This window comes from Herpailurus yagouaroundi, unplaced genomic scaffold (genome assembly GCF_014898765.1).
Source record: "Herpailurus yagouaroundi ecotype Mexico unplaced genomic scaffold, PumYag 141, whole genome shotgun sequence".
NCBI classification, from domain to species: Eukaryota; Metazoa; Chordata; class Mammalia; order Carnivora; family Felidae; genus Herpailurus; species Herpailurus yagouaroundi.
In genome coordinates, this window is record NW_024412396.1 from 27,515,517 (window position 1) to 27,531,186 (window position 15,670).

At 37.4% G+C, this 15,670-nt stretch overlaps 1 long non-coding RNA gene across 1 annotated transcript in view; it reads left to right on the top strand.

Moving 5' to 3' along the window:
* The first annotated feature begins 2 nt into the window (after nucleotides 1-2).
* The window catches only part of LOC121031750 (uncharacterized), a 116,932-nt gene continuing 101,264 nt past the window's right edge, over nucleotides 3-15,670 (top strand). Inside the window, exons 1-2 of the long non-coding RNA XR_005790870.1 lie at nucleotides 3-400; nucleotides 6,608-6,680. This is a non-coding gene — a long non-coding RNA (uncharacterized LOC121031750). The remainder of the gene's footprint in view (nucleotides 401-6,607; nucleotides 6,681-15,670) is intronic.

The window sequence follows — 15,670 nt, forward strand, 5'->3', positions numbered from 1 at the left end:
GCGCGAGCGCCGCCACCGCCCTTCCCCCACCCCAGGTCCGGGGCGCGGCTCAAGCTGCGGGACGCCGGGAGGCGCTGTCAGCTAACGGGCCCGTCCCACTGTCTCCTCGGAGGAGAAGCGGGTCCTGCGGGCCGCAGAGGACTGAGGACGAAGTCCGCCAGACTGAGCGCAGAGGCCGTCTCACGCTCTTGCTGTGGAACCACTTCTACACCACAGATTTTCCCCCAGGACCTTGAGGGAGCGGGCGACGCCCCCCTACGCGTTCCCGTCGTCATCCTAGAGTGAGGACGTCCCTCTTGGAGTTTGTTGGACTGGTAAATTCAGGTCCCTGCTAACGCAGAATGCGAACAGAGTTGAAGGACCACAACGCTCCGGCTAGTGCGGTGACAAAAAATTCAAGGTGCCCCTTTTAATTGGGAACATTAATCTGTCCATTACTGGTTAAATATAAATCAGTCGTCTCCTGTATGCCAGGGTGCGTCTTTCTGATAAAGGAAAAACGGAGGAAAACAGCAAAATGGAGTTTAAACTACCTCTTCTATAAATTTGATGTTCGCATAGTATTTATCATCGCTCTCTTTGTTACATTTAATAGCACATAATTCCTCTTGGAATTAAATATTACAATCTTAGAATTTGTTTAGCGTATTAAGCACTAAAAGGTCAAGACCTAAAATTTTTAATTTAAAACAGAACTTAGTTTCTTTTGTGTAACTTAGAGGCGCTCCCAAATGTATGCAATAATATTTGAGAAATAAGGGGATCCATCCCCTAAGGAGCAGATTAAGGCTTGGATGATGGAGAATGCTTTCCCTGAGATTGAAAGTGTGTTAGATGTAAAACAATTAAAAAGCAAGGATTTTTTTTTTTTACTTAAGATTAGGAAGATGGTCACATTTTGTTTTGCCATAAACAATCAAATAAGACGTTTTATCTAGTGTCTGTCTCCATCTTTGAATGCTGTTATGCTCCTTTGCTACAGTTTCTCACGATTAATAACCAACAAATAATTATTGAGCATCCACTGTGCTAGGCACCGTTCTAAATGATTGGAATATAGCAATAGACAAAACAGACAAGAATCCCTACTCCCATGGGGAAGAGAGACAATAGAGAAAAATAAGTAAAACGTACTGTGCTAATTTTTACATAGTAATAAGTGTGGAAGTGAAAATAAAACAAGAAAAAGAGGTTTTGTGATTTTAGGCAGTGTGGTAAAATAACACAGAAGGCTCATGAGAAAGAGATGTTGGAGTTAATTGGCAAATTGGAGGACTGGTAAGTCAGTCTATGTCGCTGGAGTAGAGGCGGAGAATAGTGGGAATTAAGTTAGCGAGGTAACAATGGCTAGGACATCTAGGGCCTTTTAGGGCATTGCAAAGAATTTCACTTTGAGCAGAGGAGTGACGTCGATCTAACTTAATGTTTTAGTAAGATCACTTTGGATGCTGTGTTGAGCATGGATCGAAAGGGAACAAAGGTAAAAGTAAAAAGATAGAAGCTATTACTGGCTTGGACCAGGGTAACAGTAGAGATGATAAGAAGCACTCATGTTTTGGGCATATCTTAAAGACGGAGCCAAGAGGCGCCTGGGTGGCTTACTCAGTTGAGCATCCGACTCTTGATTTCAGCTTGGGTCATGATCCCAGGGTCGTGGGATCAAGCCCACTTTGGGCTCTGTACTGAGCATGGAGCCTGCTTAAGATTCTCTCTCTCTCTCTCTCTCTCTCTCTCTCTTTTGCAAATAAAAAAGGACCAAGCCAACAGGATTTGTTGACAAATTGAATATGAAGTGTGAGAGAAAGAAATCAAGGATCACTCCTGTACATATGTAAATCTTAATGATAGAACAGAACTCCATAAATAGGAGAGTAGACACTGAGAAGAACATGAGAAAAGCCATGATTTGTTCCTGTGGTTCAGGTAGTAAGGCCCAGTACTAAAAACTGTTGGTCGTGTGGATGGGGGAGTGATGAAACAGATGAGGAGACACTGGGGTTTTGTTATAGATAGGATATGAGGCTGGGAGAGATGAAGGAGGGACAGGGGCATTCAAAGAGCCAGGTTTCTGCCCATGCCTTACCTCAGAAGGAGAAGAGAACAAAAGGATATTAGGACCTTGTTAATAACACCAGCTCTCTTACACCTGGAGTTTTCTCAAAGACTGAAACACAGGCTACCTTTTACATTGGTGGGGGAAGGAATCAGAATTTTATAGTTGGAAAAGAATTGAGATCTGCTAAGCTAACCTCATTTGATCCATGTGGAAACAAAACTAGAAAAATTAAGTTGTTTTGCCTCAGATTGTGTTCCTAGTGGCAGACTAGTCTCAGAACTGGGGTTTTCTGTTCCCATATTGCACCTCTTTCTGCTGTGGCACAATAAGAATCCCACTAAGTGAGCCCGGACTGTTTCTAACACAGTTGTTTTGAAAATCATCCATGTTCCCTACTAAGCACTCCTCTTTTCAATGCTATTTTAATTCTTTTAATTACAGTACAGAGAAAGTCTCAATTAGGTGCTCTTTTTAAGAGTTATAATTTGCCTTTTTATCAAGGAGTGTAAATTCCAGAATTAACAATCTGCAGACAGTCTCAGCAGTTGCAATGCATAACAGTATGTGAACTTTAAATACAAATTCTTAAATCCAGAGGCTTTGAATTCACATCTGTTTTCTAGAAATTCCTGGACTTCTGGGAGTTTTTATTAAGTAATCCAGACTTTGCAGCTATAGTTCCCCAGGCACTGCTTTTGATAAGGCTAATACTGTATTACAGAACAGAGATATTATCTCCCTTTCAGTTGCTTTCTCAGTAGAGAAAAGGGACAATTAGGGAGTTACCCAGGTCTTAACTTTATTAATTTAGCATTAAAATTTCTTTTAAAGAAGTGATAAGGTAGGACTCTGGGCTAACCTCATAGCTCCCTTGGTCTTAGTTTTCTCATCTGAAAATGAAGAAATTGGACAAGTTGAATTCCCAAAGTGTCTTTCAGCCCTACAGTTTTGTGCCACATCTGTAAGAAAGATATACAAAAACTAAAACAATTGCCCTAGTAGGATAATAGGCAGATAGGTGACTTCTCATCTTTAAAAATCTTTATCTTTATTGTTGTTTTCACTAAAACAAAAGTTAAAGTAAAAGTTACCATATCAGCATTATATAAAATTATTATTAGTATAAAAATAAAATTTCATGCCTGATTGCTATTTTCAAAGAGAGCCAATGTTCTTATGCTGTTTCTATTTTCTCTTGCTAGAAATGTGTAAAATTTGAAAAGGTGAACTATCTAATAAAAGATCAAGTAAGGACCAAATGAAGTAAGCCCTACATATGGAGCTTTGTCGCAGACTATGAATCTGGAGTTTTCTCTTGTCCAGCAAGAGAGTGGATGCAGAATTGAATATGATAGAGGCTAATATCCGGGAGGAGTCAAGAGACCAGAACGGCGTTTTCTTCTCCGTATTTATTGAGCTCTCAAGATCTTACACACATGGTGAAAGTGAAGAAAACAGTATCTTACACATGTGAATGTGGAGAAAACAATCAGATAGTAATCATTAACTTGTACGTGTAAGAAGCAAAGGGTTTAGGGGGCAAGTGGAATTTGTGATCAAAGTATATATTAGTGTCAGATAGAAAGTAATTTCCTGCAGGTGATATAACAAGTTGCTCGTGATCCCATTACAATACCTTGCTAGCTAACTTCAGGTGCTTTAGCTCCGTGGTGGCGGCTTTCCACCCTAAGCTTTTTATTTCCCCCATAGTACTTCTTCAAAAAAAAAAAAAAAAGGCGGGGGAGAGGATTGTCTACTCTCTGATTCACTCTTCTTGGTCATACAAGAGAAACTAAATCTGAATCAGGAGGAAGAAATAACTATACCAGAGTCTAGGGCTTTTCAGGCCTCCAAAGTTTTATTCTTAAAATCTGGAGGGTAATTTCCTGAGTACCTTTTTAGATAGAAGCTTCATTTGTTCCCTATGAAGGATAAAGATGTGTGATGTTTACACGGTAGTGAAAATATAAACACTTAATATTAGCATCTAAGTTGGGTTCCCAAACTCCTAGTGTCTGATGATTCCTTTCCCCCACCAAAATAATGTAGACAATTAGTATCATAAGTCTGATCAAAAAGGGTCAAGCTGTGTCCCTAAGTTTAGCTCTTATTCCTATATACTGTCATTGACTAGATTTAGAGGTCCTCTGAAACCTTGACAGGTAGCCAGAATGAGTCTTGTAGCTTGGCAGTGCTAGCCTTTGACTTCAATTGTCTGTCCTTATAGGTCTTTCTGGAGCTTTGCCTCTCTACCCCAAAATTGGGTCTTCAGCCACTTTTAGTTTTTACTTTTTTATAAAGGAATGAGAATCAGATTAGCATCAAATTTTTCATCATCAACAAAGACTGCTATAAACCAATGGAACAATGCCTTCAAATAAATGAGGAAAAATCAGTTTTAGTTTACAATTCTATATTCACTCAAAGTGTCAATCAAAAGCAAAAGGAGAGTAAAGACATTTGGGGAAATGAAAGAACTCAGAAAATGTACTTCCCATGTATCCTATCCTGGTAAATTACTGGAAGGTAAGTTCTAACAAAATGAGAGAATAAACCCTCACAAACAAAGAACAAAACAAAAAAAGAAAAATAAGGGATTAAAGAAGTAGTGAATCTAACCCAGGAGAGTAATGAATTTAAGTCTAAGTATCACAGTTAGACAACTGGAACTCAATCCAGATTGGAATTGGAATTAAGAGACCTCTAGGAGGAAGTACCTAGGAATAGATGGAATTAAAGAAATCTGTACAAATTAAGATGATAAAGGCTGAAGTTTCAGGGAAAAAAGAAAGAGAAACATGGAAAACTTGGAGGAATTCAGCACTAGTGGCTCTTCTGAAAAGGACCTACCTGAGGGTGAAATCCAACAAACCAAAAGATTTGCCAAAATTTAAAATCAGGATTGGAGGAGTAGTTGAAAATGGATTGATGCTAAGCATTAAATAGACTTTAATACAGAAAAACCTAAACAATTTTGGGAATTAAGATTTTAAAAAAATCAGACTTTGTCTTGCATTTTCTTCTGTCAATACATCTTTAAAACTTTTTACTTTAAAGAGCTTAGTACATTTAAAAACTCAATACAGATCTTGCATTTCATCAATACAAGTCTAAACGGGACAGTAAATATCAGGATCTTTTGCCTTTGGCTGGTGATGCTGTTTATTTACCTCATGCAGATCAGGACTGAGGAACTAGAAATAACAATGCAGACAAAGCAGATTCAGTGGAGTGAGCAAACTAGAGGGCATGGGCAGGAGGTTGTAGTCAGAGGGGAATTTTATGAGTTTTAAATGATAAGTTACCAATTGTGAAGCATTAGCCAGTAGATGAAGTAGAGTGGATGTAATGGAATTGAGAAAGCTAAGGAATATGAAGGCAGCATGTCAGAAGACATGCAATGTGATAAAAATAAACTATGAGCCATTGACAAAGGGTGAAGAGAATGTCTAGGAAATCAGTAGAAGAGGAAGAGGAAAGGGTAGTGTAAATAAAGGGCATAAAAATACCACATTTCTTCCTTATGATTAATGTATTACTCCAAGGCCTCTGATTTCCAGTAACTTCTATTGAGAAGTTATATTTGGAACTTCTGTTCTAAATCACTCAGTAGTAACATTCAAATACTGTATTTCTCTGATGTATTTCACTGTTTGATTCACAGTCCTGTACAGAAATTGATGTTTGGAATTTCCATAATAGTCTCCTCCAAATTTAGAGCATTTGTAGGCTTGATGCCAGGGCCTGATTATCTTATCCATGATTAATGAATAGAACTGAATGATCATCTCTGGCAACCAGGAGAGTTATCTTAATTATAGTATCAACAATTTTTCCAGTAACAACATTGATGATATTTCTTACTTGGGTAAGAATACAATGACTGAGAATACAGGGGGAATAAAGGAATTTCAAGCTACTTTCTTTATTGTCTCCATTTCTCTTACCCCATAAACACACATCATCCCTCACACAAAAACTCCCATCTAAATCCCAAATCTTAATGGGTTGTAATAGTATTGATAACTAATATTTGAACTGCTGACACTACTGAGTGCAATATGAAGATCCATGATGGACAGTGTAAATAAAGGACAAGCGTTTTAGCTTTTGTTAAGGATATGGAGAAATTCTTCCACAATCAAGTCAGTGATTGTCTCTCATGTGAATATCATTATAGTTGAATCCCTGTACACAGTTCCTTGGATTAAATTTTTAGAAGTAGAATCTCTGGGTTAGAGTGTGGTAGTTTATTTAGATGATGGCACTTCACAGATAATCCACATCCTAATCCCCAGAACCTGTGACTATGTTAACATAGTAAAAGGGACTTTACAGATGTGATTAAGCTAAGAATCTCAAGATGGGGAAAGTATCTTGGATTTTCCAGGTGGGCTCAACGTAATCACAAAGTCCTTATAAGAGTAGGAGGCAAAGTCATGATGGAAGCAAGAGGTTGGAGCGATGTAGGAAGTAGCTGTGAGCTAAGGAAAAGAGACGTAAGTAGCATCCATAAGCTGAAAAAGTCAAGGAAATTAATTCTCCCCTCAGAGCTTCGAAGAAGGAACCAGCCCTGCTGACATTTTGACTTTAGCCCAGCGAGACAGATTTTGAACGTCTAACTGTAAGTGATAAATTCGTTTTGTTTCCTGCCACTAAACTTGTGTTGATTTGTCAATAGGAAACTAATACAGACAATTTGGAAATAGCCTCACGGTTTTGATCACTGAATTTCCTGTCAGCATTGCATGGGAGTGTTTTTCTTTAATCCCTACTTTTTTTATATTCATGTCCTTTTTCATATAAGTGGGCTGTAAACTTTTCTAGAACATGGAATATGTCCTCTGCTTCTCTTTTCATCTCATACAAGTTTCCTGAACCTGATAAACCCACAAAAGTGTATATTAACAATGGTGATGAATTTCAGTAGAGTAAGAAGGCACTAAGGAAAAACTTGACCTGATTTTTTTTTTTTAAAGAAATGCATAAGTTTCACTCTGAGCCTTCTTAAGTATCATATCATGTGTTTTAGAGTTAAGGAAAAAAAGAAAAGCAAGTAGTAGGAGTAAATGTATCAGGAATCCCTAATATCTCATGCTGAAAGAACAAACTTATCAGACCCATTATATACTATTTTGTTACCAAAATGAGAGAAGCAATGGGAAAAAATTAAAGGAAAGAAATAGAAATCTCACACTATGCAGATAAATACAGCAGACACCTGAATGGAGATCAGGATTAACATTCTTCTCATTATTTTTCCACCTGTGTTGTAACACACGTTTCTATTGTTGCCCTTTATTTTTTTCTTAATGGCTTTGAGGTATAAATAACATAAATTAAAATGCATGTGTTTAAAGTATACAATTTGGTAAGTTTTGACATAAGTATAAAAGCTGAGAAACCATAACCACAACAAAAATAATGAAGATAGCCATCACCCCAAAAAGTTTCCTTTTCACCTTTGTATTCCCCCTTTCTGCTGCACACAACCTCCCATCTGATCTGCGTTGTTACTATAGATCAGATCGCAATGGCTTGAAGTTGTATAAATGAAGTTCTACAGTATGTACATGTTTTTCTCAAAATAAATATTTTGAGATTCGTCTATGTCGTGTGTACAATAATTCATTCCTCTTCGTTGGATTAGTAGTTCGTGGTTTAGACATAACCACAATTTGTTTATCCATTTATCTATTGATGGACATTTGGGTTGTTTTTAGTTATTGGCCATTAGAAGTAAAGCTGCTGTGAACATTCATGTACATGTCTTTATATGAACATGTGCTTTCATTTCTTTTGGTTAAATACGTAGGAAAGCAGTGTCTGGGTAATGTGATAGATATATTTCTAACTTTGTAAAAAAAACTGCCAGACTGTTATCCAAGGTGGTTTTACCATTTTGCAGTTTGAACATCAGGGTTTGTGAAAGTTCCAGCTAGTCCACATCCTTCCTTACACTTGTTCTGTTCATTTTCGGTTAGCCATTCTAATAAGTATGTAGTGATATCTCCCAGTGATTTTAATTAGCCTTTCTCTAATAACTTACCATGTTGACATTTCTTCACTCATATCTTATTTGGTGCCTATTTTTGCCTACTTGTTGAGTTTTGAGAGTTTATCATTCTTAATAAAAGTCTTTTAAAAGAGCGTTTGCTTCATATGACTTGCATGTGTTTAAATGTCTTGAGACTTGTTTAACAGCCCAAAACATGGTCTGTTTGGGTAAATGTTTCATGTGCACTTGAAAAACATGTGTATTCTGCTATCAGGTGGAATGTTCTATAAATGTTCATTCAGGTTTGCTGATAGTGCTTAAGTCTTCTACATCTATGGTAGGCAAATTAATAAAACCCCAAAGGTATCTATATCCTAATCCCATGATTGGTGAGTATGTTACTTTACATGGCAAAGGGGACTCTGCTGACATGATTAGGTTAAAAATATTGAGGTGGGAGAGTATTCTGGATGGTTCAGGTGGGTCCAGTTTCACCATATGGGCCCTTAAGAGCAGAGGAGTTTTCCCCATCTATAATCAGAAGAATCTGGGTCTATGGAAAAAGAGAAATTTAATGTTGCTTGCTTTGAAGACAAGGAGGGCCATGAGTCAAAAAAAAATGTGGGTGATCTCTAGAAGCTAGGAAAGGTAAAGAAATGAATTTTCCTAAATAATGCAGAAAGGAAGGTAACCCTGATGATAGCTTAATTTTAGCCCAATGAGACCTGTGTTAACATTTCTGACTTAACAGTACTGTAAGATAAATTTGTTTTGTTTAAGCTCCCAGATTTGTGGTAATTTGTTATAGCAGCAAGAGAAAAATAATACATTGGCCTATGTAATTAGTATTTGTTGTGCTCTTCTTCTTGTTATTGTTTACATCCAGATTTCCAATTGGTATCATCATTTTACCTATGTAAAACATTTAATATCCCTAATAGTGTAGGTCTACTGTTGATATAGTATTATAGCTTGTTTCTGTCTGGAAACGTCCTTTCACATTTTTAAACAATTTTTTGTTTTTATTTTTTCACTGGGTAAAGAATTCTAGATAAGAATCTTTACCTTTTTTTTAGTACTTTTAAAGATACTGTTCCAATACATAGCTTGCATTTTTTTTTTTTCTGATGAAAAATTTGTTGTCTTTACTTGTGTTCCTTTTTATGTAATAGGTCTTTTTCTTTGGCTCTGGAAAATGAGTGGGATATGGATTTATAAACCATGGGTTTATAAACATGTATTCTTTGGTGAGAAATAGATCAAATAACCAAGGTCGACAAAATTACATTTGTCTGTAGGCTAACTAGAAGTAACGTACAGTAATGGTTATCAAACTTTTTGGTCTCAGGACTACTTTACACTCTTAAAAATCATTGAATGCCTTAAAGAGATTTTGCTTATATGGATTATATCTATTAATATTAATGACCATGTTAGAATTGAAATGGAGGAAAAATTGTAAAGTGTTATTTTATAAGGCCATTATATCTTAACACAAATAACATTTTTTTGAAATGACCATATTTCCAAAACAATAGTGGTTATAAGAGTTACAAAGAAATCTCTTAAAAGGTACCTGGGTGGTTCAGTCAGTTGAGTCTTGGTTTCCAGCTCAGGTCGTGATCCTAGGGTCATGGGATTGAGCTCGTTGTCAGGCTCCATGCTGAACATGGAGCCTGCTTGGGATTCTCTCTCTGTCTCTCTGTCTGTCTCTCTGTCTCTCTCTCTCGTGCACACGTGCCAAAAAAAATTTTTTTTTCTTTAGGGATACCTGGCTTGCTCAGTCAGAACATATGATTCTTGATCTTGTGGGTCATGAGTTCAAACCCCACATTGGGCGTGGAGCCTACAAAAAATAAATAAAATAAAAAAATCTCTTTAAAGTCTGGGTTAATACATAATAGATAATCTCATCTGTTTTAAGTTTTTATTTATTTTGAGAACAAGAGACAGCACAAGTGGGAGAGGAGCGGAGAGAGAGGGAGACAGAATCCCTAGCAGGCTCCACACTGTCAGCACAGAGCCGGATGTGGGGCTTCAATCCACGAAATTGTGAGATCATGACCTCAGCCGAAACCAAGAGCTGGACGCTTAACCGACAGAGCCACCCAGGCACCCCTCTCATCTGTTTTTGCAATCTGATATATATATGCATTGTTTGGTTGAAGCCTGGCCTCACTTATTAAGTAGTTGGAAAGGGGGAGGGAAATACTTTAATAATCTTTTTCAGATGACTGTAGATATTAGTCACTGATTATATGAATTAGCCTAATTCAACAAATAGTAGTTTCTCACACGTAGGTTGTAGTGTGGAATCTGAAAGCATACCATTGAACTTTTTGGACTGTGCTACATTAGTATCTACCGTCTGTCCTAGACTTGGGATCTTTTATCTTGGTGAGATTTTATAACCTCATGCATTGGTCAAATACTGGTTACTAAGTTGTGCACATCTTCTAATTCTTACACATATCATTAGATAATATCTTAAAATCACATTCCTAAAGATCACCACTGATTTAATAGTCTTTAAATACCAGGAAGCTATTAAAGTCACCATGGCAGATACAATTTTTCAAAATTGTAACTTTCTCTTGAAAGCTTAAATTTCTCCATTGACAACAAATATAATCAGTTGTTGTTCTTGAACTTGTAGGCTCACCTCCCTCATTTTCAAGGAACTGTCCAGATATCAAAGTCTAGAATAACTAGTCTGTATGCCGATTCTTTTCTCCCCAGTTTTATTGAGGTACAACTGACATGTAAATTTGTAAGTTTAAGGTATACAACTTGATGATTTGATATATGTATAATTTTGAAATGATTAACATAATAAGTTATCACATCCATTACCTTATATGGTTACAGTGTGTGTGTGTGTGTGTGTGTGTGTGTGTGTGTGTGTGTAGTCAGAACTCTTAAGACTTAGTCACTTAGCAATTTTCAAATGTACAATACAGTTTTGTTAACTATAGTTACCGAGCTGGGTATTACATCCCCAAAATGAGTTCATCTTATAACTGAAAATCTGTCCCCTTTAACCCCCTTCACCCATTTCTTCCACCCCCACCATACCCCTGGCAACCACCAATCTACTCGGTTTCCATGAGTTTGGTGCCCCCCCTTTTATTTTTAGATTGTACATATGAAGGAGACCATATGGTATATATGTTGATCTATTTCACTTAGCACAGTGCTCTCAACATCTACCCATGTTGTCACAAATGGCAAGTTTTTCTTTTTTGTGTGTTTGTTTTTTGTTTTCATTTTTTTCTGGCTGAGCAATCCATGATACATACACACATATACCACATTTTGTTTATCCATTCCTCCCTTGATGGACACTAGGTTGCTTCATGTCTTGGCTATTAAATAATGCTGCAGTGCACATGAGGGTGCAGATATTTTTGACCTAGTGTTTTCATTTTCTTCAGATAAATATCTGGAAGTGGAATTGCCAGATCATATGGTAGGTCTACTTTTAGTTCTAATTCCAGTGTAATTAACATTTAGTGTTGTGTGAGTTTCATGTGTACAATATAGTGATTCAGCAATTCTGTACATTGCTCAGTGTTCATCATGATAAGTGTACTCTTAACCTTCTTCACCTATTTGACCCATCTCCCCTCTGGTAACCATCAGTAGATTCTCTATATTTAAGAGTCTGTTTTTGTTTTGTTTTGTTGGTTTGTCTTTTTGAATTTGTCTTGTTACTTAAATTCCACATACGAATGAGATGATATGGTATTTGTCTATAACTTATTTGACTTAGCATTGTACCCTCTAGATCCATCCGTGTTGTTGCAAACAGCAAGATTTAATTTTTTTAATGTATCTATTTAAATTCAAGTTAGTTAACATACAGTGTAATATTGGGTTCAAGATTAGAACCCAGTGATTTATCACTGACATATGACACCCAGTGTTCATCCTGAAAAGTGCCCTCCTTAATGCCTGTCACCCATTTTACCCATCCCTTGACTCCCCCTTTTAAGTAACCCTCAGTGTACTCTCTGTATTTAAGAGTCTGTTATGGTTTGCCTTCCTCTCTCTCTTATTTTTCCTTCCCTTCCCCTACATTCATCTGTTGAGTTTCTGAAATTTCGCATGAGTGAAATCATGATCCCCGTCTTTCCCTGACTTGTTTTGCTTAGCATAATACCCTCCATTTCTATCCACGTTGTTGCAAATGGTAAGATTTAGTTCTTCTTCATTGTTGAGTAGTATTCCATTGTATAAATATACCACATCTTTTTTTTTTTTTTTCAAGTTTATTTATTTTTGAGACAGAGACAGCATGAACGGGGCAGGGTGAGAGAGAGAGGAAGACACAGAATCTGAAGCAGTCTCCAGGCTCTGAGCGGTCAGCACAGAGCCCGACGCGGGGCTCGAACTCACGGACCGTGAGATCATGACCTGAGCCGAAGTCCGACGCCTAACATGTAATTGTTGAGGGCTTATTTATGACCCAGTATGCGATCTGGTCTGAAGAATGTTCCATGTGCACTCAAAAAGAATGTGTATTTTGCTGCTTTAGGATGAAATGTTCTCAGTATATCTGCTAAATCCCACCTGGTCCAGTGTGTCTTTCAAAGTCATTGCTTCCTTGTTTTTCTGCTTAGATCATCGGTCAGTTGCAATAATGTGGTATTAAAGTCCTCTACTATTACTGTATTATTATCAATGAGTTTCTTTATGGTGATAAATAATTTTTTTTTTTTTTGAGAGAGAGAATGCAAGTGGGGTGGGCAGTGGCAGAGGAAGAGGATAATCTGAGGCAGTCTCCATGCTCAGTGCAGAGGCCGATGTGGGGACTCAATCCTATGACTCTGGGATCATGACCTGAACTGGAATCAAGAGTTGAACGCTCAACCAACTGAGCCACCCAGGCACCCCTTGTTATTAATTGATTTATATATTTGGGTTCTTCCAAGTTGGAGACATAAATACTTAGAATTGTTCTTGATGGATAGACCTCTTAATTATAATACAATGCTCTTCATCTCTTGTTACAGCCTTTAATTTAAAGTCTAGTTTGTCTGATATAAGTATGGCTACTCCAGCTTTCTTTTGATACACATAAACATGATAGATGGTTCTTCATCCCCTCACTTTCAATCTGCAGGTGTCCTCAGGTCTAAAATGAGTCTCTTGTAGACAGCAAATAGATCAAACTTGGTTTTTTTTTTTTTTTTTTTTTTTTTTGTTTGTTTGTTTGTTTTACCCATTCTGATATCCCATATCTTTTGATTGGAGCATTTAGTCTATTTACCTTCAGCATGATTATTGAAAGATATGAATTTAGTGCCATTTTGTTACCTTTACAGATTTTGTTTCAAAGTCCGTTTTGTCTGATGTCATTATTGCTACCCCACCTTTCTTTTCACTTCCATTTTCACGATAAATATTTTTCCTTCTCTTCACTCTCCATCTGCATATGTCTTTATGTCTAAAGTGTGTCTCTTGTAGAGAACATAGAGATAGGTCTTACTACTTTATCCATTCCATCACCCTACGTCTTTTGATTGAATGTGTAGTCCAATTACATTCAAAATAATTATTGATAGGCATGTACTTCCATTTTGTTTTATTTTTGTTTTTATAGTTCTTTCTTCCTTTTTTCTTAGGTTTATATATAATATCTTATGCATATAGCAGTCTATATTAAGTTAATGGTTGGTTAAGTTTAAAACCCATTCTAAAAGCACTATTCTTTTTTTTTTTTTTTTTACTCCTCTCTGTTTTAGGTATATAGTGTCATAGTTTACATCCTTTTGTTTTCTGATTCCCTTGACTGATTTTTATAGATCTACTTGATTTTACTGCATTTGTGCTTCCTACCTTTCTAACTCCTATTTATGGTCTTTCCTTTCCATATAGTTTTAATTTGTTGAGGATCCTTTGTACCGCTTTTCAGAGTGACTGTACCAATTTACATTCCCACCAGAAGTGAGTGCACAAGGTTCCCTATTCTCCATATATTCACAAACCTTTTCTATTGTCTTTTTTGATGATAGCCATTCTAACAGGGGTGAGGTGATACCTCATGGTGTTTTAAAACATTTTTTAAATTTAACTTAAGCGAAAACAAGAAGAAAAACAGAAACCACTCATTTCTCTGACTCTCACCCCCTGCCTCTTATAACCACCAATCTGTTCTCAGTATACGAGTTTTTTTTTTTTAATTTCACATACAAGAAATAATACAGTTATTTGTCTTTGTCTGTCTGATTTCACTTAGCACAATGCCCTCAAGGTCCATCCATGTTGTCACAGATGGCAACATTTCATTCTTTATTATGGCTGAATAATAATCCAGTGTGTGTGTGTGTGTGTGTGTGTGTGTGTGTGTGTGTGTTGTGTGTATTCTAACAACGTGTGAGGTGATATGATTTTGACTTGCATTTCCCTTATAATTAATGATACGAACATCATCTTTTCCTGTACCTGTTGGCTATCCAATGTCTTCTTCAGAAAAATGTCTATTCAGATTTTTTGCCATTTATAAAGAATTTGTTAAAAGACAGCGAGAGAGAGTGCAAGTGGGGAGGAACAGAGGGAGAGAGAATCTTAAGCAGGCTCCATACTCAGGAGCCTGATGCAGTGCTGAATCCCATGACCCTGGGATCATGACCTAAGCTGAAATCAAGAGCAAGACCCTCAACTGACTGGGCTACCTAGGGGCCCTAGATCTTTTGTATTTTTTTAAAATTTAAACTTTGGTTTTGCTATTGAGTGATAGGAGTTCTTTATATATTTTGGGGATTAGCCTCTCATCAGATAAATCCTTTGCAGTTTATTTTTCTCCCATTTATTAGGTTGCCTCTTCATTTGTTGATATCCTTTGCTGTGCAAAAGATTTTTAGTTTGATATAGTCCTGCTTCTTTATTTTTGCTTTTCTTTTTCTGTTGGTATCCTATTAAAAAAAAATCATGAGGGATGCCTGGGTGGCTCAGTCAGGTGAGCATCCGACTAGGCTCAGGTCATGATCTCACAGTTTGTGGGTTCAGGCTCCTTGTCGGGCTCTGTGCTGACCGCTCAGTCTGGAACCTGCTTTGGATTCGGTCTCTCCCTCTCTCACTGCCCCTCCCCGACTTGTGCTCTGTCTCTCTAAATAAACATTAAAAAAATCATCATGAAGAGGCACCTGGATAGCTCAGTCAGTTAAGCGTCCGACTTTGGCTCAGGTCATCATCTTCCGGTTTGTGATTTAAGGCCTGGTGTCAGGCTCTGTGCTGACAGCTTAGAGCCTGGAGTCTGCTTTGGATTCTGTCTCCCTCTCTCAATGCCCCTCCCCTGATTGTGCTTGGTCTCTCTCTCTCTCTCTCTCTCTCTCTCTCTCTGAAAGCATAACACTCTCTGGTGTTTATTTAAGTGACATAAGTCATGCAGAGAAAGACAGATACATATGTTTTCACTCTTATGTCGATCCTGAGAAACTTAAGACCATGGGGAAGGGGAAGGGGGCAAAAAAAAAAAAAGTTAGGGAGGGAGCCAAACCATAAGAGACTCTTAAAAATTGAGAATAAACTGAGGGTTGATGGAGGGTGGAGGGAGGGGAAAGTGTGTGATAGGCATTGAGGAGGGCACCTGTTGGGATGAGCACTGGGTGTTG